The following is a 22,281-nucleotide window of genomic DNA, read 5'->3' as shown; positions in this document are numbered from 1 at the left end:
CATATTCAACAATCCTTCAAAATACACACTCCACCTCCTTCTCACATCACCAATATTTGTTATCACCTCCTCATTAGCCCAATTCACTGAAGTTCCCATTTGTTCCCTTGTCTTACACATTTTAATTACCTCCTTCCAAAACATTTTATTCTCCCTAAAATTTAATGATACTCTCAGCCCCAACTCTCATTTGCCCTCTTTTACACCTTTTGCACCTTTCTCTTAACCTCCTGCCTCTTTCTTTTATACATCTCCCACTCATTTGCATTATTTCTCTGCAAAAATCGTTCAAATGCCTCTCTCTTCTCTTTCACTAAAACTCTTACTTCTTCATCCCACCACTCACTACCCTTTCTAATCTGCCCACATCCCACACTTCTCAGGCCACAAGAATCTTTTGCCCAAGCCATCACTGCTTCCCTAAATGCATCCCATTCCTCCCCCACTCCCCTTACCTCCTTTGTTCTCACCTTTTTCCATTCTGTACTCAGTCTCTCCTGGTACTTCCTCACACAAGTCTCCATCCCAAGCTCACTTACTCTCACCACTCTCTTCACCCCAACATTCTCTCTTCTTTTCTAAAAACCTCTACAAATCTTCACCTTCGCCTCCATAAGATAATGATCAGACATCCCTCCAGTTGCACCTCTCAGCACATTAACATCCAAAAGTCTCTCTTTTGCGCACCTATCAATTAACACGTAATCCAATAACGCTCTCTGGCCATCTCTCCTACTTACATACGTATACTTATATATATATCTATCTTTTTAAACCAGGTATTCCCAATCACCAGTCCTCTTTCAACACATAAATCCACAAGCTCTTCACCATTTCCATTTACAACACTGAACACCCCATGTATACCAATTATTCCCTCAACTGCCACATTACTCACCTTTGCATTCAAATCACCCATCGCTATAACCCGGTCTCGTGCATCAAAACCACTAACACACTCATTCAGCTGCTCCCAAAACACTTGCCTCTTATGATCTTTCTTCTCATGCCCAGGTGCATATGCAACAATAATCACCCATCTCTCTCCATCAACTTTCAGTTTTACCCATATCAATCTAGAGTTTACTTTCTTACACTCTATCACATACTCCCACCACTCCTGTTTCAGGAGTAGTGCTACTCCTTCCCTTGCTCTTGTCCTCTCACTAACCCGTGACTTTATTCCCAGGACATTCCCAAACCACTCTTCCCCTTTACCCTTGAGCTTCGTTTCACTCAGAGCCAAAACATCCAGGTTCCTTTCCTCAAACATACTACCTATCTCTCCTTTTTTCTCATCTTGGTTACATCCAAACACATTTAGACACCCGATCTGAGCCTTCGAGGAGGATGAGCACTCCCCCCGTGACTCCTTCTTCTGTTTCCCCTTTTAGAAAGTTAAAAGTTATATATCTATATATATATATATATATATATATATATATATATATATATATATATATATATATATATATATATATATATTTTTTTTTGCTTTGTCACTGTCTCCCGCGTTTGCGAGGTAGCGCAAGGAAACAGACCAAAGAAATGGCCCAACCCACCCCCATACACATGTATATACATACGTCCACACACGCAAATATACATACCTACACAGCTTTCCATGGTTTACCCCAGACGCTTCACATACCTTGATTCAATCCACTGACAGCACGTCAACCCCGGTATACCACATCGCTCCAATTCACTCTATTCCTTGCCCTCCTTTCACCCTCCTGCATGTTCAGGCCCCGATCACACAAAATCTTTTTCACCCCATCTTTCCACCTCCAATTTGGTCTCCCTCTTCTCCTCGTTCCCTCCACCTCCGACACATATATCCTCTTGGTCAATCTTTCCTCACTCATTCTCTCCATGTGCCCAAACCATTTCAAAACACCCTCTTCTGCTCTCTCAATCACGCTCTTTTTATTTCCACACATCTCTCTTACCCTTACGTTACTTACTCGATCAAACCACCTCACACCACACATTGTCCTCAAACATCTCATTTCCAGCACATCCATCCTCCTGCGCACAACTCTATCCATAGCCCACGCCTCGCAACCATACAACATTGTTGGAACCACTATTCCTTCAAACATACCCATTTTTGCTTTCCGAGATAATGTTCTCGACTTCCACACATTCTTCAAGGCTCCCAGAATTTTCGCCCCCTCCCCCACCCTATGATCCACTTCCGCTTCCATGGTTCCATCCGCTGCCAGATCCACTCCCAGATATCTAAAACACTTCACTTCCTCCAGTTTTTCTCCATTCAAACTTACCTCCCAATTGACTTGACCCTCAACCCTACTGTACCTAATAATCTTGCTCTTATTCACATTTACTCTTAACTTTCTTCTTTCACACACTTTACCAAACTCAGTCACCAGCTTCTGCAGTTTCTCACATGAATCAGCCACCAGCGCTGTATCATCAGCGAACAACAACTGACTCACTTCCCAAGCTCTCTCATCCACAACAGACTTCATACTAGCCCCTCTTTCCAAAACTCTTGCATTCACCTCCCTAATAACCCCATCCAAAAACAAATTAAACAACCATGGAGACATCACACACCCCTGCCGCAAACCTACATTCACTGAGAACCAATTACTTTCCTCTCTTCCTACACGTAAACATGCCTTACATCCTCGATAAAAACTTTTCACTGCTTCTAACAACTTGCCTCCCACACCATATATTCTTAATACCTTCCATAGAGCATCTCTATCAACTCTATCATATGCCATCTCCAGATCCATAAATGCTACATACAAATCCATTTGCTTTTCTAAGTATTTCTCACACACATTCTTCAAAGCAAACACCTGATCCACACATCCTCTACCACTTCTGAAACCACACTGCTCTTCCCCAATCTGATGCTCTGTACATGCCTTCACCCTCTCAATCAATACCCTCCCATATAATTTACCAGGAATACTCAACAAACTTATACCTCTGTAATTTGAGCACTCACTCTTATCCCCTTTGCCTTTGTACAATGGCACTATGCACGCATTCCGCCAATCCTCAGGCACCTCACCATGAGTCATACATACATTAAATAACCTTACCAACCAGTCAACAATACAGTCACCCCCTTTTTTAATAAATTCCACTGCAATACCATATATATATATATATATATATATATATATATATATATATATATATATATATATATATATATATATATATATATATTCCCTGGGGATAGGGGAGAAAGAATACTTCCCACGTATTCCCTGCGTGTCGTAGAAGGCGACTAAAAGGGAAGGGAGCGGGGGGCAGGAAATCCTCCCCTCTCAGTTTTTTTTTCTCAATTTTCCAAAAGAAGGAACAGAGAAGGGGGCCAGGTGAGGATGTTCCATCAAAGGTCCAGTCCTCTGTTCTTAACGCTACCTTGCTAACGCGGGAAATGGCGTTTCCTTGCGCTACCTCGCAAACGCGGGAGACAGCGACAAAGTATAATAAAAAAATAATAATAAATATATATGTATATATATATATATATATATATATATATATATATATATATATATATAAATAAGAGCAAGGTTATTAGGTACAGTAGGGTTGAGGGTCAAGTCAATTGGGAGGTGAGTTTGAATGGAGAAAAACTGGAGGAAGTGAAGTGTTTTAGATATCTGGGAGTGGATCTGGCAGCGGATGGAAACATGGAAGCGGAAGTGGATCATAGGGTGGGGGAGGGGGCGAAAATTCTGGGAGCCTTGAAGAATGTGTGGAAGTCGAGAACATTATCTCGGAAAGCAAAAATGGGTATGTTTGAAGGAATAGTGGTTCCAACAATGTTGTATGGTTGCGAGGCGTGGACTATGGATAGAGTTGTGCGCAGGAGGATGGATGTGCTGGAAATGAGATGTTTGAGGACAATGTGTGGTGTGAGGTGGTTTGATCGAGTAAGTAACGTAAGGGTAAGAGAGATGTGTGGAAATAAAAAGAGCGTGGTTGAGAGAACAGAAGAGGGTGTTTTGAAATGGTTTGGTCACATGGAGAGAATGAGTGAGGAAAGATTGACCAAGAGGATATATGTGTCGGAGGTGGAGGGAACGAGGAGAAGAGGGAGACCAAATTGGAGGTGGAAAGATGGAGTGAAAAAGATTTTGTGTGATCGGGGCCTGAACATGCAGGAGGGTGAAAGGAGGGCAAGGAATAGAGTGAATTGGAGCGATGTGGTATACCGGGGTTGACGTGCTGTCAGTGAATTGAATCAAGGCATGTGAAGCGTCTGGGGTAAACCATGGAAAGCTGTGTAGGTATGTATATTTGCGTGTGTGGACGTATGTATATACATGTGTATGGGGGTGGGTTGGGCCATTTCTTTCGTCTGTTTCCTTGCGCTACCTCGCAAACACGAGAGACAGCGACAAAGCAAAAAAAATATATATATATATATATAAATAAATATATATATATATATATATATATATATATATATATATATATATATATATGGTGATGTGAGAAGGAGATGGAATGAGTATTTTGAAGGTTTGTTGAATGTGTCTGATGACAGAGTGGCAGATATAGGGTGTTTGGGTCGAGGTGGTGTGCAAAGTGAGAGGGTTAGGGAAAATGATTTGGTAAACAGAGAAGAGGTAGTAAAAGCTTTGCGGAAGATGAAAGCCGGCAAGGCAGCAGGTTTGGATGGTATTGCAGTGGAATTTATTAAAAAAGGGGGTGACTGTATTGTTGACTGGTTGGTAAGGTTATTTAATGTATGTATGACTCATGGTGAGGTGCCTGAGGATTGGCGGAATGCGTGCATAGTGCCATTGTACAAAGGCAAAGGGGATAAGAGTGAGTGCTCAAATTACAGAGGTATAAGTTTGTTGAGTATTCCTGGTAAATTATATGGGAGAGTATTGATTGAGAGGGTGAAGGCATGTACAGAGCATCAGATTGGGGAAGAGCAGTGTGGTTTCAGAAGTGGTAGAGGATGTGTGGATCAGGTGTTTGCTTTGAAGAATGTATGTGAGAAATACTTAGAAAAGCAAATGGATTTGTATGTAACATTTATGGATCTGCAGAAGGCATATGATAGAGTTGATAGAGATGCTCCGTGGAAGGTATTAAGAATATATGGTGTGGGAGGCAAGTTGTTAGAAGCAGTGAAAAGTTTTTATCGAGGATGTAAGGCATGTGTACGTGTAGGAAGAGAGGAAAGTGATTGGTTCTCAGTGAATGTAGGTTTGCGGCAGGGGTGTGTGATGTCTCCATGGTTGTTTAATTTGTTTATGGATGGGGTTGTTAGGGAGGTAAATGCAAGAGTCTTGGAAAGAGGGGCAAGTATGAAGTCTGTTGGGGATGAGAGAGCTTGGGAAGTGAGTCAGTTGTTGTTCGCTGATGATACAGCGCTGGTGGCGGATTCAAGTGAGAAACTGCAGAAGCTGGTGACGGAGTTTGGTAAAGTGTGTGGAAGAAGAAAGTTAAGAGTAAATGTCAATAAGAGCAAGGTTATTAGGTACAGTAGGGTTGAGGGTCAAGTCAATTGGGAGGCGAGTTTGAATGGAGAAAAACTGGAGGAAGTGAAGTGTTTTAGATATCTGGGAGTGGATCTGTCAGCGGATGGAACCATGGAAGCGGAAGTGGATCATAGGGTGGGGGAGGGGGCGAAAATTTTGGGAGCCTTGAAAAATGTGTGGAAGTCGAGAACATTATCCCAGAAAGCAAAAATGGGTATGTTTGAAGGAATAGTAGTTCCAACAATGTTGTATGGTTGCGAGGCGTGGGCTATGGATAGAGTTGTGCGCAGGAGGATGGATGTGCTGGAAATGAGATGTTTGAGGACAATGTGTGGTGTGAGGTGGTTTGATCGAGTAAGTAACGTAAGGGTAAGAGAGATGTGTGGAAATAAAAAGAGCGTGGTTCAGAGAGCAGAAGAGGGTGTTTTGAAATGGTTTGGGCACATGGAGAGAATGAGTGAGGAAAGATTGACCAAGAGGATATATGTGTCGGAGGTGGAGGGAACGAGGAGAAGAGGGAGACCAAATTGGAGGTGGAAAGATGGAGTGAAAAGGATTTTGTGTGATCGGGGCCTGAACATGCAGGAGGGTGAAAGGAGGGCAAGGAATAGAGTGAATTGGAGCGATGTGGTATACAGGGGTTGACGTGCTGTCAGTGGATTGAATCAAGGCATGTGAAGCGTCCGGGGTAAACCATGGAAAGCTGTGTAGGTATGTATATTTGCGTGTGTGGACGTGTGTATGTACATGTGTATGGGGGGGGTTGGGCCATTTCTTTCGTCTGTTTCCTTGCGCTACCTCGCAAACGCGGGAGACAGCAACAAAGTATAAAAAAAAAAAAAAAAAAAAAAATATATATATATATATATATATATATATATATATATATATATATATATATATATATATATATATATATATATCTATATATATGGATGTTTTGGCTCTAAGTGAAACGAAGCTCAAGGGTAAAGGGGAAGAGTGGTTTGGGAATGTCTTGGGAGTAAAGTCAGGGGTTAGTGAGAGGACAAGAGCAAGGGAAGGAGTAGCACTACTCCTGAAACAGGAGTGGTGGGGATATGTGATAGAGTGTAAGAAAGTAAACTCTAGATTAATATAAAACAGAAAGTGGATAGAGAGAGAGATGGGTGATTATTGGTGCATATGCACCTGGGCATGAGAAGAAAGATCATTAGAGGCAAGTGTTTTGGGACCAGCTGAGTAAGTGTGTTAGTAGTTTTGATGCACGAGACCAGGTTACAGTGATGGGTGATTTGAATGTGAAGGTGAGTAATGTGGCAGCTGAGGGAATAATTGGTGTACATGGAGTGCTCAGTGTTGTAAATGGAAATGGTGAAGAGCTTGTAGATTTATGTGCTGAAAAAGGACTGGCAAGTAGGAATACCTACTTTATAAAGAGAGATATACATAAGTATACGTATGTAAGTAGGAGAGATGGCCAGAGAGCATTACTGGATTACGTGTTAATTGATAGGCGCACAAAAGGGAGACTTTTGGATGTTAATGTGCTGAGAGGTGCAACTGGAGGAATGTCTGATCATTGTCTTGTGGAGGCGAAGGTGAAGATATGTAGAGGTTTTCAGAAAAGAAGAGAGAATGTTGGGGTGAAGAGAGTGGTGAGAGTAAGTGAGCTTGGGAAGGAGACTTGTGTGAGGAAGTACCAGGAGACACTGACTACAGAATGGAAATAGGTGAGAACAAAGGACGTCAGGGGAGTGGGGGAGGAATGGGATATATTTAGGGAAGCAGTGATGGCTTGTGCAAAAGATGCTTGTGGCATGAGAAGTGTGGGACGTGGGCAGATTAGAAAGGGTAGTGACTGGTGGGATGAAGTAAGATTATTAGTATAAGAGAAGAGAGAGGCATTTGGACGATTTTTGAAGGGAAATAATGCAAATGACCGGGAGATGTATAAAAGAAAGAGGCAGGAGGTCAAGAGAAAGGTGCAAGAGGTGAAAAAGAGGGCAAATGAGAGTTGGGGTGAGAGAGTATCATTAAATTTTAGGGAGAATAAAAAGATGTTTCGGTAGGAGGTAAATAAAGTGTGTAAGACAAGGGAAAAATGGGAACATCAATGAAGGGGGCTAATGGGGAGGTGATAAAAAGTAGTGGTGATGTGAAAAGAAGATGGAGGTTTCTTGAATGTTTGATGATAGAATGGCAGATATAGGGTGTTTTGGATGAGGTGGTGTGCAAAGTGAGAGGGTTAGGGAGAATGATTTGGTAAACAGAGAAGAGGTAGTGAAAGCTTTGCGGAAGAGGAAAGCCGGCAAGGCAGCAGGTTTGGATGGTAGTGCAGTGGATATCATTATAAAAGTGGGTGACTGTATTGTTGACTGGATAGTACGATTATTCAATGTATGTATGACTCATAGTGAGGTGCCTGAGGATTGGCGGAATGCTTGCATAGTGCCATTGTATAAAGGCAAAGGGGATAAAAGTGAGTACTCAAATTACAGAGGTATAAGTTTGTTGAGTATTCCTGGGAAATTATATGGGAGGGTATTGATTGAGACGGTGAAGGAATGTACAGAGCATCAGATTGGAGAAGAACACTGTGGTTTCAGAAGGGGTAGAGGATGTGTGGATCAGGTGTTTGCTTTGAAGAATGTATGTAAGAATTAATTAGAAAAGCAAATGGATTTGTATGTAGCATTTATGGATCTGGTGAAGGCATATGATAGAGTTCATAGAGATGCTCTGTGGAAGGTTTTAAGAATATATGGTGTAGGAAGCAAGTTGTTAGAAGCAGTGAAAAATCTTTATTGAGGATGTAAGGCATGTGTACAAGTAGGAAGAGAGGAAAGTGATTGGTTCTCAGTGAATGTTGGTTTGTGGCAGGGATGCGTGATGTCTCTATGGTTGTTTAATTTGTTTATGGATGGGGTTGTTAGGGAGGTGAATGCAAGAGTTTTGGAAAGAGGGACAAATATGAAGTCTGTTGTGGATGAGAGAGCTTGGGAAGTCAGTTAGCTGTTGTTTGCTGATCATACAGCGCTGGTGGCTGATTCAAGTGAGAAACTGCAGAAGTTGGTGACTGAGTTTGATAGTGTGTGAAAGAAGAAAGCTGAGAGTAAATGTGAATAAGAGCAAGGTTATTAGGTACAGTAGGGTTGAGGGACAACTCAATTGGGAGGTAAGTTTGAATGGAGAAAAACTGGAGGAAGTGAAGTGGTTTAGATTTCTGTGAGTGGATTTGGCAGCAGATGGAACCATGGAAGTGGAAGTGATTCATAGGGTGGGTGAGGGTGCGAGAGTTCTGGAAGCGTTGAAGAATGTGTGGAAGTCGAAAACATCATCTCATAAAGCAAAAATGGGTATGTTTGAAGAAATAGTGGTTCCAACAATGATATATGGTTGCGAGGCATGGGCTATAGATAGAGTTGTGTGGAGGAGGGTGGATGTGCTGGAAATGAGATGTTTGAGGACAATATGTGGTGTGAGGTGGTTTGATCGAGTAAGTAATGAAAGCGTAAGAGAGAGATGTGTGGCAATAAAAAGAGTGGTTGTGAGAGCAGAAGAGGGTGTTTTGAAATGGTTTGGTCACATGGAGAGAATGAGTGAAGAAAGATTGACCAAGAGGATATATGTGTCAGAGGTGGAGGGAATGAAGAGAAGTGGGAGACCAAATTGGAGGTGGAAAGATGGAGTGAAAAAGATTTTGAGTGATCAGGGCCTGAACATGCAGGAGGGTGAAAGGCATGCAAGGAATAGAATGAATTGGAACGATGTGGTATACCGGGGTCGACGTGCTGTCAATGGATTGAACCAGGGCATGTGAAGCGTCTGGGGTAAGCCATGTAAAGTTCTGTGGGGCTTGGATGTGGAAAGAGAGCTGTTGTTTTGGTGCATTATACATGACAGCTAGAGTCTGAGTGTGAACGAATGTGGTCTTTGTTGTCTTTTTCTAGCACTGCCTCGCACACATGCGGGGGAGGGGGTTGTTATTTCATGTGTGACGGGGTGGTGACGGGGATAAATAAGGGCAGACAGTATGAATTATTTACATGTTTATATATGTATATGTCTGTGTGTATAATAGCCCAATGTATACATATGTATACATTGAGATGTATATGTGCTGTGTGTATACGTGTATGTATATACATGTGTATGTGGGTGGGTTTGGCCATTCTTTCGTCTGTTTCCTTGTGCTACCTCACTAACTCCTGCATGTTCAGGCCCCGATCACTCAAAATCTTTTTTACTCCATCCTTCCTCCTCCAATTTGGTCTCCCATTCCTCGTTCCCTCCACCTCTGACCAAACCATTTCAAAACACCCTCTTCTGCTCTTTCAACCACGCTCTTTTTATTACTACACATCTCTTTTACCCTTACATTACTTACTCGATCAAATCACCTCACACCACATATTGTCCTCAAACATCTCATTTCCAGCACATCCACCCTCCTCCACACAACTCTATCCATAGGCCATGCCTCGCAACCATACAACATTTTTGGAACCACTATTCCTTCAATCACACCCATTTTTGCTTTCCGAGATAATGTTCTCGACATTCCAAACATTCTTCAAGGCTCCCAGAATTTTCGCCCCCTCCCCCATCCTATGATTCACTTCCGCTTCCATGGTTCCATCCGCTGCCAAATCCACTCCCAAATATCTAAAACACTTCACTTCCTCCAGTTTTTCTCCATTCAAACTTACCTCCCAATTTACTTGGCCCTAAACCCTACTGTACCTAATAACCTTACTCTCATTCACATTTCCTCTCAACTTTCTTCTTTCACACACTTTACCAAACTAAGTCACTAGCTTCTGCAGTTTCGCACATGAATCAGCCACCAGCATTGTATCAACAGCGAACAACAACTGACTCACTTCCCAAGCTTTCTCATCCACAACAGACTAAATACTTGCCCCTCTTTCCAAAACTCTTGCATTCACCTCCCTAACAACCCCATCCATAAACAAATTAAATAACCATGGATATGTCATCCACCCCAGCCGCAAACCTACATTCACTGAGAACCAATCACTTTCCTCTCTTCCTACACGGACACATGCCTTACATCCTCGATAAAAACTTTTCACTGCTTCTAACAACTTGCCTCCCACACCATATATTCTTAATACCTTCCACAGAGCATCTCTGTCAACTCTGTCATATGCCTTCTCCAGATCCATAAATGCTACATACAAATCCATTTGCTTTTCTAAGTATTTCTTACGTACATTCATGAAAGCATACACCTGACCCACACATCCTCTACCACTTCTCAAACCACACTGCTCTTCCCCAATCTGTTGCTGTGTACATGCCTTCACCCTCTCAATCAATACCCTCCCATATAATTTACCAGGAATACTCAACAAACTTATACCTCTGTAGTTTGAACACTTACTCTTATCCCCTTTGCCTTTGTACAATGGCGCTATGCAAGCATTCCACCAATCCTCAGGCACCTCACCATGAATCATACATACATTAAATAACCTTACCAACCAATCAACAATACAGTCACCCCCTTTTTTAATAAATTCCACTGCGATACCATCCAAACCCGCTGCCTTGCCGGCTTTCATCTTCTGCAATGCTTTTACTACCTCTTCTCTATTTACTAGATCATTTTCCCTAACCCTCACACTTTGCACACCACCTCGACCAAAACACCCTATATCTGGCACTCTATCATCAAACACATTCAAAAAACCTTCAAAATACTCACTCCATCTCCTTCTCACATCACCACTACTTGTTATCACCTCCCCATCAGCACCCTTCACTGAAGTTCCCATTTGTTCCCTTGTTTTATGCACTTTATTTACCTTCCAAAACATCTTTTTATCCTCCCTAAAATTTAATGATACTCTCTCACCCCATCTCTCATTTGCCCTTTTTTTCACCTCTTGCACCTTTCTCTTCACCTCCTGCCTCTTTCTTTTATACATCTCCCACTCATTTGCATTATTTCCCTGCAAAAATCGTCCAAATGCCTCTCTCTTCTCTTTCACTGATAATCTTACTTCTTCATCCCACCACTCACTGCCCTTTCTAATCTGCCCACCTCCCACGCTTCTCATTTTACTTCTATTTTACTTACTTATAATACTTTGTCACTGTCTCGCACGTTAGCAAGGTAGCGCAAAGAAAGAGACAAGGGAATGACCCAACTCACCCACATACACATGTATATAAATGCTTACACACGCACATATATACATATACCTATACATTTCAACGTATACATACACAGACATATACATATATAACATATGCCTTATTCATCATACTTTGTAGCACAAAGAAACATGAAAAAATGGCGAAACCCATCCATACAGAAATATATATACATACACATCTACACACGCACATATACATGCCTATACATTTCAACGTATACATATACATATACATACAAAGACATATGCATATGTACACGTACATAATTTATACATGATGCCTATATTCATTCCCGTCACCACCCTGCCAGAAATGAAATGACAGCCCCTTCCCCCTGCACCCACACGAGGTATCACTAGGAAAAGACAACAAAGGCCACATTTGTTCACACTCTGTCTCTAGCTGTCATGTATAATGCACCCAAACCACACCTCCCTTTCCACATCCAGGCCCCACAAAACTTTCCATGGTTTACCCCAGAGGCTTCACATGCCCTGATTGAATCCAGTGACAGCATGTCGACCCCGGTATACCACATAGTTCCAATTTACTCTATTCCTTGCACGCCTTACACCCTCCTGCATGTTTAGTCCCCGATCACTCAAAATCTTTTTCACTCCATCCTTCCATCTCCAATTTGGTCTCCCACTTCTCTTCGTTCCCTCCAACTCTGACACATATATCCTCTTTGTCAATCTCTCCTCACTCCTTACCTCCATTTCACAAAACCATTTCAATACACCCTCTTCTACCCTCTTAATCACACTCTTTATTACCATACATGTCTCTTACCCTTCCATTACTTACTCAATCAAACCACCTTATACCACATATTGTCCTCAAACATCCCATTCCCAACACATCCACCCTCCTCTGCACAATCCTATGTATCGCCCATCCCTCACAGCCATGTAACAATGTTAGAACCACTATTCCCTCAAACATACCCATTTTTGCTTTGTGAGATAATGTTCTCGCCTTCCACACATTCTTCAACGCTCCCAGAACTTTCACCCTTCCACCACCTTGTGAGTCACTTCCACTTCTATGATTCCATACGCTGCCAAATCCGTTCCCAGATATCTAAAACACTTCACTTCCTCCAGTTTTTCTCCATTCAAACTTACCTCCCAATTTACTTGTCCCTCAACCCTATTGTACCTAAGAACCTTGCTCTTATTCACATTTACTCTCAGCTTTCTTCTTTCACACACTTTACCAAACTAAGTCACCAGCTTTTGCAGTTTCTCACCTGAATCAGATACCAGTGTTGTATCATTAGCGAACAACAACTAACTCACTTCCTAATCCCTCTCACCCACAACTGACTGCATACTTTCCCCTCTTTCCAAAACTCTTGCATTCACCTCCCTAACAACCCCATCCATAAACAAATTAAACAACCATGGGGACATCACGCACCCCTGCCACAAACCTACATTCACTGAGAACCATTCACTTTCCTCTCTTCCTACACGTACACATGCCTTAAATCCTCAATAAAAACTTTTCACTGCTTCTAGCAACTTGCCTCCCACACCATATATTCATAATACCTTTCACAAAGCCTCACTATCAACTCTTATCATATGCCTTCTCAGATCCATAAATGGTACATGCAAATCCATTTGTTTTTCTAAGTATTTCTCACATACATTCTTCAGAGCAAACACCTGATCACACATCCTCTACCACTTCTCAAACCACACTGCTCTTCCCCAATCTGATGCTCTGTACATGCCTTCACCCTCTCAATCAATACCCTCCCATATAATTTACCAGGAATACTCAACAAACTTATACCTCTGAATTTGAACACTCAACTTTATCCCCTTTGCCTTTGTACAATGGCACTATGGATGCATTTTGCCAATCCTCAGGCACTTCACCATGAGCCATACATACATTACATATCCTTACCAACCAGTCAACAACACAGTCACCCCTTTTTTTTTAATAAATTCCACTGCAATACCATCCAATCCTGCCACCTTGCTGGCTTTCATCTTCTGCAAAGCTTTTACTACCTCTTCTCTGTTTACCAAATCATTCTCCCTAACCATCACTTCGCACACCACCTCGACCCAAACACCCTATATCTGCCACTCTATCATCTAACACATTCAACAAACCTTCAAAATACTCATTCCATCTCCTCACATCACCACTACTTGTTATCACCTGCCCATTAGCCCCCTTCACCAATGTTCCCATTTGTTCTCTTGTCTACGCGTTTTATTTACCTCCTTCCAAAACATCTTATTCTCCTAAAATTTAATGATGCTCTCTCACCCCGACTCTCATTCACTCTCTTTTCTACCTCTTGCACCTTTCTCTTGACCTAATGCCTCTTTCTTTTATACATCTCCCAGTCATTTGCACTGTTTCCCTGCAAAAATCATCCAAATGCCTCTCTCTTCTCTTTCACTAATAATCTTACTTCTTCATCCCATCACTTACTACCATATATACATACACTACATATATACATCAGTACATATTCATACATGCTGCCTTCATCCATTCCAGTCGCCATCCCGCCAAACATGAAATGGCACCCTCCTCCCCCGCATGCGCGAGGTAGCACTAGGAAAAGAAAACAAAGGCCACATTCGTTCTCACTCATTCTCTAGCTGTCGTGAAATGCACCAAAACCATAGTTCCCTTTCCACATCTAGGCCCCACAAAACTTTCTAAGGTTTATGCCAGATGCTTCAAAGCCCTTGTTCAATTCATTAACAGCACGTCAATCCCAGTCTATCACATCATTCCATTTCACTCTATTCCTTGCACGCCTTTCACCCTCCTGCGTTCAGGCCCTGATCAATCAAAATCTTTTTCACTCCATTGTTCCACCTCCAATTTGGTCTCCCACTTCTCCTTGTTACCTACACCTCTGACACATATATCATCTTTATCAATCTTTCCTCACTCATTCTCTCCATGTGAACAAACCATGTTCGCTGATGATACAGTGCTGGTGGCTGATTCAGTTGAGAAACTTCAGAAGTTGATGATTGAGTTTGGTAAAGTGTGTGAAAGAAGACAGCTGAGAGTAAATGTGAATAGGAGCAAAGTTATTAGGTTCAATAGGGTTGAGGGACAGATATATATATATATTATTCTACTTATCTATTATACTATCCCTGGAGATAGGGGAGAAAGAATACTTCCCAAGTATTCCCTGTGTGTCGTAGAAGGCGACTAAAAGGGGAGGGAGCAGGGGGCTGGAAATCCTCCCCTCTCGTTTTTTTTTTTTTTTTTTCCAAAAGAAGAAACAGAGAAGGGGGCCAGGTGAGGATGTTCCCTCAAAGGCCCAGTCCTTTGTTCTTAATGCTACCTCGCTAATGCGGGATATGGCGAATAGTAAGAAAGAAAAGAAAAAGATTTATCATACTATGTCACTGTCTCCCGCGTCAGCAAGGTAGCGCAAGGAAACAGACAAAAGAATGGCCCAACCCACCCACATACACATGTATATACATAAACACCTACACATGCACATATACATACCTAACATTTCAACGTATACATACAGAGACATATACATATATACATAAGTACATATTCTTACAAGCTGCCTTCATCCATTTCTGCCACCACCACACCACACATGAAACGGCACCCTCCTCCCCCGTATGCGCGTGAGGTAGCACTAGGAAAAGACAACAAAGGCCACATTTGTTCACAGTCTCTAGCTGTCATGTGTAATGCACTGAAACCACAACTCCTTTTCCACATCCAGGCCACACAAAACTTTCCATGGTTTACCCCAGACACTTCACATGATCTGGTACAATCCACTGACAGCACGTAGACCCTGGTACACCATTCCATGTGGTAGGGTGGCAACGGAAATAGATGAAGGCAGCAAATATGAATAAGTGCATGTGTATATATGTATATGACTGTGTATGTACATATGTATCGTTGAAATGTGAGTGTTCAAATTACAGAGGTATAAGTTTGTTGAGTATTTCTGGGAAATTATATAGGAAAGTACTGACTGAGAGGGTGAAGGCATGTACAGAGCATCAGATTGGGGAAGGGCAGTGTGGTTTTAGAAGTAGTAGAGGATGTGTGGATCAGATGTTTGCTATGAAGAATGTATGTGAAAAATACTTAGAAAAACAAATGGATTCGTATGTATCATTTATGGATATGGAGAAGGCATATGATAGAGTTGACTCAGATGCTCTGTGGAAGGTAGTAAGGTATATGGTGTGAGAGGCAAGTTGCTGGAAGCAGAAAAGTTTTTATCAAGGCTGTAAGGCATGTGTACGAGTAGGAAGAGAGGAAAGTGATTGATTCTCAGTAAATGTCGGTTTGCGGCAGGGGTGCATGATGTCTCAATGGTGTTTTAATTTGTTTATGGATGGGGTTGTTAGGGAGGTGAAAGCAAGAGTTTTGGAGAGAGGGGCATGTATGCAGTCTGTTGTGGATGAGAGGGCTTGGGAGATGAGTCAGTTGTTGTTCGCTGATGATACAGCGGTGGAGGCTGATTCGGGTGAGAAACTGCAAAAGCTGGAGACTGAGTTTGGTAAAGTGTGTGAAAGAGAAAGCTGAGATCAAATGTGAATAAGAGCAAGGCTATTAGGTACAGTAGGGTTGAGGGACAAATCAATTGAAGGTAAGTTTAAATGGAGAAAAACTGGAGGAAGTGATGTGTTTTAGATATCTGATAGTGGATTTGGCAGCGGATGGAACCATGGAAGAGGAAGTGAGTCACAGGGTGGGGGAGGGGGCGAAGGTTCTGGGAGTGGCGAAAAATGTGTGGAAAGTGAGAACTTTATCTCGGAAAGCAAAAATTGGTATGTTTGAAGGAATAGTGGTTCCAACAATGTTATATGGTTGCGAGGCATGGGCTATAGATAGGGATGTGTGGAGCAGGGTGGATGTGTTGGAAATGAGATGTTTGAGGACAATATGTGGTGTGAGGTGGTTTGATCAAGTAATGAAAGGGTAAGAGAGATGTGTGGTAATAAAAAGAGTGTGGTTGAGAGATCAGAAGAGGGTGTATTGAAATGGTTTGGTCACAAGGAGAGAATGAGTGAGGAAAGATTGACAAAGAGGATACATGTGTCAGAGATGGAGGGAACGAGAAGTGGGAAACCAAATTGGAGGTGGAAGGATGGAGTGAAAAAGATTTTGAGCGATCGGGGCCTGAACATGCAGGAGGGTGAAAGGTGTGCAAGGAATAGAGTGAATTGGAACGATGTGGTATACCAGGATTGATGTGCTGTCAATGGATTAAACCAGGGCATGCAAAGTATCTGGGGTAAACCATGGAAAGTTTTGTGGGGCCTGGATGTGGAAAGGGAGCTGTGGTTTCGATGCATTATACATGACAGCTAGAGACTGAGTGTGAACAAATGTGGCCTTTGTAGTATTTTCCTAGCGCTACCTCATGCACATGCGGGGGAGAGGGGTGTCATTTCATGTGTGGTGGGGTGGCGACAGGAATGAATAAAGGCAGCAAGTATGAATTATGTGCATGTGTATATATATGTATATGTCTGTGTATGTATATATATATATATCTATACAGTGAAATGTATAGGTATGTATATATGCATGTGTGGACGTGTATGTATATACATGAGTATGTGGGTGGGTTGAGCTATTCTTTTGTCTGTCTCCTTGCGCTACCTCGCTAGGGGAGAAAGAATACTTCCCACGCATTCCTCACGTGTTGTAGAAGGCGACTAAAGGGGACAGGAGCGGGGGGGCTAGAAACCCTCCCCTCCTTGTATTTTAACTTTCTAAAGGGGGAAACAGAAGGAGTCACACGGGGAGTGCTCATCCTCCTCGAAGGCTCAGATTGGGGTGTCTAAATGTGTGTGGATGTAACCAAGATGAGAAAGAAGGAGAGATAGGTAGTATGTTTGAGAAAAGGAACCTCGATGTTTGGGCTCTGAGTTAAACGAAGCTAAAGGGTAAAGGGGAAGAGTGGTTTGGGAATGTCTTGGGAGTAAAGTCAGGGGTTAGTGAGAGGACAAGAGCAAGGGAAGGAGTAGCACTACTCCTGAAACAGGAGTTGTGGGAGTATGTGATAGAGTGTAAGAAACTAAATTCTAGATTAATATGGGTAAAACTGAAAGTTGATGGAGAGAGATGGGTGATTATTGGTGCATATGCACCTGGGCATGAGAAGAAAGATCATGAGAGGCATGTGTTTTGAGAGCAGCTGAATGAGTGTGTTGATGGTTTTGATGCAGAAAAACCGGGTTATAGTGATGGGTGATTTTAATGCAAAGGTGAGTAATGTGGCAGTTGAGGGAATAATTGGTATACATGGGGTGTTCAGTGTTGTAAATGGAAATGGTGAAGAGCTTGAAGATTTATGTGCTGAAAAAGGACTAGTGATTGGGAATACCTGGTTTAAAAGCGAGATATACATAAGTATACGTATGTAAGTAGGAGAGATGGCCAGAGAGCGCTATTGGATTACGTGTTAATTGATAGGCGCGTGAAAGAGAGACTTTTGGATGTTAATGTGCTGAGAGGTGCAACTGGAGGGATGTCTGATCATAATGTTGTGGAGGCGAAGGTGAAGATTTGTAGGGGTTTTCAGAAAAGAAGAGAGACTGTTGGGGTGAAGAGAGTGGTGAGAGTAAGTGAGCTTGGGAAGGAGACTTGAGAGGAAGTACCAGGAGAGACTGAGTACAGAATGGAAAAAGGTGAGAACAAAGGAGGTAAGGGGAGTGGGGGAGGAATGGGATGTATCTAGGGAAGCAGTGATGGCTTGCGCAAAAGATGCTTGTGGCATGAGAAGTGTGGGAGGTGGGTTGATTAGAAAGGGTAGTGAGTGGTGGGATGAAGAAGTAAGAGAAGAGAGAGGCATTTGGACAATTTTTGTAGGGAAAAAATGCAAATGAGTGGGAGAGGTATAAAAGAAAGAGGCAGGAGGTCAAGAGAAAGGTGCAAGAGGTGAAAAAGAGAGCAAATGAGAGTTGGGATGAGAAAGTATAATTAAATTCTAGGGAGGATAAAAAGATGTTTTGGATGGAGGTAAATAAAGTGTGTAAGGCACGGGAGCAAATGGGAACTTCAATGAAGGGAGCTAATGGGGAGGAGATAACAAGTAGTGGTGATGTGACAAGGAGACAGAGTGAGTATTTTGAAGGTATGTTGAATGTGTTTGATGATAGAGTGACAGATATAGGGTGTTTTGGTCTAGGTGGTGTGCAAAGTGAGAGGATTAAGGAAAATGATTTGGTAAACAGAGAAGAGGTAGTAAAAGCTTTACGGAAGATGAAAGCCGGCAAGGCAGCAGGTTTGGATGGTATTGCAGTGGAATTTATTAAAAAAGGGGGCGACTGTTTTGTTGACTGGTTGGTAAGGTTATTTAAAGTATGTATGATTCATGGCGAGGTGCCTGAGGATTGGCGGAATGCTTGCATAGTGCCATTCTACAAAGACAAAGGGGATAAGAGTGATTGCTAAAATTACAGAGGTATAAGTTTGTTGAGTATTCCTGGGAAATTATATGGGAGGGTATTGATTGAGAGGATGAAGAGATATACAGAGCATCAGATTGGGGAAGAGCAATGTGGTTTCAGGAGTGGTAGAGGATGTGTGGATCAGGTGTATGCTTTGAAGAATGTATGTGAGAAATACTTAGACAAGCAAATGGATTTGTATGTAGCATTTACGGATCTGGAGAAGGCATATGATAGAGTTGATAGAGATGCTCTGTGGAAGGTATTAAGAATACATGGTGAGGGAGGCAAGTTGTTAGAAGCAGTGAAAAGTTGTTATCGAGGATGTAAGGCATATGTACGTGTAGGAATAGAGGAAAGTGATTGGTTCTCTGTGAATGTAGGTTTGTGGCAGGGGTGTGTGATGTCTTCATGGTTGTTTAATTTGTTTATGGATGGGGTTGTTAGGGAGGTAAATGCAAGAGTTTTAGAAAGAGGGGCAAGTATGCAGTCTGTTAGGGATGAGAGAGCTTGGGAAGTGAGTCAGTTGTTGTTCACTGATGATACAGCGCTGGTGGCTGATTCATGTGAGAAACTGCAGAGGCTGGTGACTGAGTTAGGTAAAGTGTGTGAAAGAAGAAGAAAGTTAAGAGTAAATGTGTGAATAAGAGCAAGGTTATTAGGTACAGTAGGGTTGAGGGTCAAGTCAATTGGGAGGTAAGTTTGAATGGAGAAAAACTGGAGGAAGTAAAGTATTTTAGATATCTGGGAGTGGATCTGGCAGTGGATGGAACCATGGAAGCGGAAGTGAATCATAGGGTGGGGGAGGGGGCGGAAATTCTGGGAGCCTTGAAGAATGTTTGGAAGTCGAGAACATTATCTCGGAAAGCAAAAATGGGTATGTTTGGAGGAATAGGGGTTCCAACAATGTTGTATGGTTGCAAGGCATGGGCTATGGATAGAGTTGTGCGCAGGAGGATGGATGTGCTGGAAATGAGATGTTTGAGTACAATATGTGGTGTGAAGTGGTTTGATCGAGTAAGTAATAATAGGGTAAGAGAGATGTGAGGAAATAAAAAGAGTGTGGTTGAGAGAGCAGAAGAGGGTGTTTTGAAATGGTTTGGTCACATGGAGAGAATGAGTGAGGAAAGATTGACCAAGAGGTGGAGGGAACGAGGAGAAGTGGGAGACCAAATTGGAGGTGGAAAGATGAAGAGAAAAAGATTTTGAGTGATCGGGGCCTGAACATGCAGAAGGGTGAAAGGCGTGCAAGGAATAGAGTGAATTGGAACGATGTGGTATACCGAGGTCGACGTGCTGTCAATGGATTGAACCAGGGCATGTGAAGCATCTTGGGTAAACCATGGAAAGTTCTGTGGGGCCTGGATGTGGAAAGGGAGCTGTGGCTTCGGTGCATTATTACATGACAGCTAGAGACTGAGTGTGAACGAATGGGGCCTTTGTTGTCCTTTCCTAGTGCTACCTCGCACACATGAGGGGGGAGGGGGTTGTTATTCCAAGTGTGGGTGGGTGGCGATGGGACTAAATAAAGGCAGACAGTATGAATTATGTACATGTGTATATATGTATATGTCTGTGTGTGTATATATATATGTGTACATTGAGATGTATAGGTATGTATATTTGTGTGTGTGGACGTGTATGTATATACATGTGTACGTGGGTGGGTTGGGCCATTCTTTCGTCTGTTTCCTCGCGCTACCTCGCTAATGCGGGAGACAGCGACAAAGTAAAATAAATAATAAATAAAATAAATTGTGGTTTCAGAAGTGGTAGAGGATGTGTGGATCAGGTGTTTGCTTTGAAGAATGTATGTGAGAAATACTTAGAAAAGCAAATGGATTTGTATGTAGCATTTATGGATCTGGAGAAGGCATATGATAGAGTTGATAGAGATGCTCTGTGGAAGGTATTAAGAATATATGGTGTGGGAGGCAAGTTGTTAGGAGCAGTGAAAAGTTTTTATCGAGGATGTAAGGCATGTGTACGTGTAGGAAGAGAGGAAAGTGATTGGTTCTCAGTGAATGTTGGTTTGCGGCAGGGGTGTGTGATGTCTCCATGGTTGTTTAATTTGTTTATGGATGGGGTTGTTAGGGAGGTAAATGCAAGAGTCTTGGAAAGAGGGGCAAGTATGAAGTCTGTTGGGGATGAGAGAGCTTGGGAAGTGAGTCAGTTGTTGTTCGCTGATGATACAGCGCTGGTGGCGGATTCATGTGAGAAACTGCAGAAGCTGGTGACGGAGTTTGGTAAAGTGTGTGGAAGAAGAAAGTTAAGAGTAAATGTGAATAAGAGCAAGGTTATTAGGTACAGTAGGGTTGAGGGTCAAGTCAATTGGGAGGTGAGTTTGAATGGAGAAAAACTGGAGGAAGTGAAGTGTTTTAGATATCTGGGAGTGGATCTGTCAGCGGATGGAACCATGGAAGCGGAAGTGGATCATAGGGTGGGGGAGGGGGCGAAAATTTTGGGAGCCTTGAAAAATGTGTGGAAGTCGAGAACATTATCCCGGAAAGCAAAAATGGGTATGTTTGAAGGAATAGTAGTTCCAACAATGTTGTATGGTTGCGAGGCGTGGGCTATGGATAGAGTTGTGCGCAGGAGGATGGATGTGCTGGAAATGAGATGTTTGAGGACAATGTGTGGTGTGAGGTGGTTTGATCGAGTAAGTAACGTAAGGGTAAGAGAGATGTGTGGAAATAAAAAGAGCGTGGTTGAGAGAGCAGAAGAGGGTGTTTTGAAATGGTTTGGGCACATGGAGAGAATGAGTGAGGAAAGATTGACCAAGAGGATATATGTGTCGGAGGTGGAGGGAACGAGGAGAAGAGGGAGGCCAAATTGGAGGTGGAAAGATGGAGTGAAAAGGATTTTGTGTGATCGGGGCCTGAACATGCAGGAGGGTGAAAGGAGGGCAAGGAATAGAGTGAATTGGAGCGATGTGGTATACAGGGGTTGACGTGCTGTCAGTGGATTGAATCAAGGCATGTGAAGCGTCCGGGGTAAACCATGGAAAGCTGTGTAGGTATGTATATTTGCGTGTGTGGACGTGTGTATATACATGTGTATGGGGGTGGGTTGGGCCATTTCTTTCGTCTGTTTCCTTGCGCTACCTCGCAAACGCGGGAGACAGCGACAAAGTATAAAAAAAAAAAAAAAAAAAAAAAAAATAAATAAATGAAATG

At 42.5% G+C, this 22,281-nt stretch overlaps 1 protein-coding gene across 3 annotated transcripts in view; it reads right to left on the bottom strand.

Annotated features, from left to right (window-relative positions):
* LOC139751360 (phosphatidylinositol 4,5-bisphosphate 3-kinase catalytic subunit alpha isoform-like) overlaps window positions 1-22,281 on the bottom strand; it is a 230,685-nt gene that overhangs the window by 86,306 nt on the left and 122,098 nt on the right. The gene's annotated exons all lie outside the window — the stretch shown is intronic.

The sequence above is a fragment of the Panulirus ornatus genome, chromosome 11 (assembly GCF_036320965.1).
Source record: "Panulirus ornatus isolate Po-2019 chromosome 11, ASM3632096v1, whole genome shotgun sequence".
Taxonomy (NCBI): Eukaryota; Metazoa; Arthropoda; class Malacostraca; order Decapoda; family Palinuridae; genus Panulirus; species Panulirus ornatus.
The sequence above is the reverse complement of the archived record's forward strand: the minus strand, read 5'-3'. Positions and strand labels throughout refer to the sequence as shown.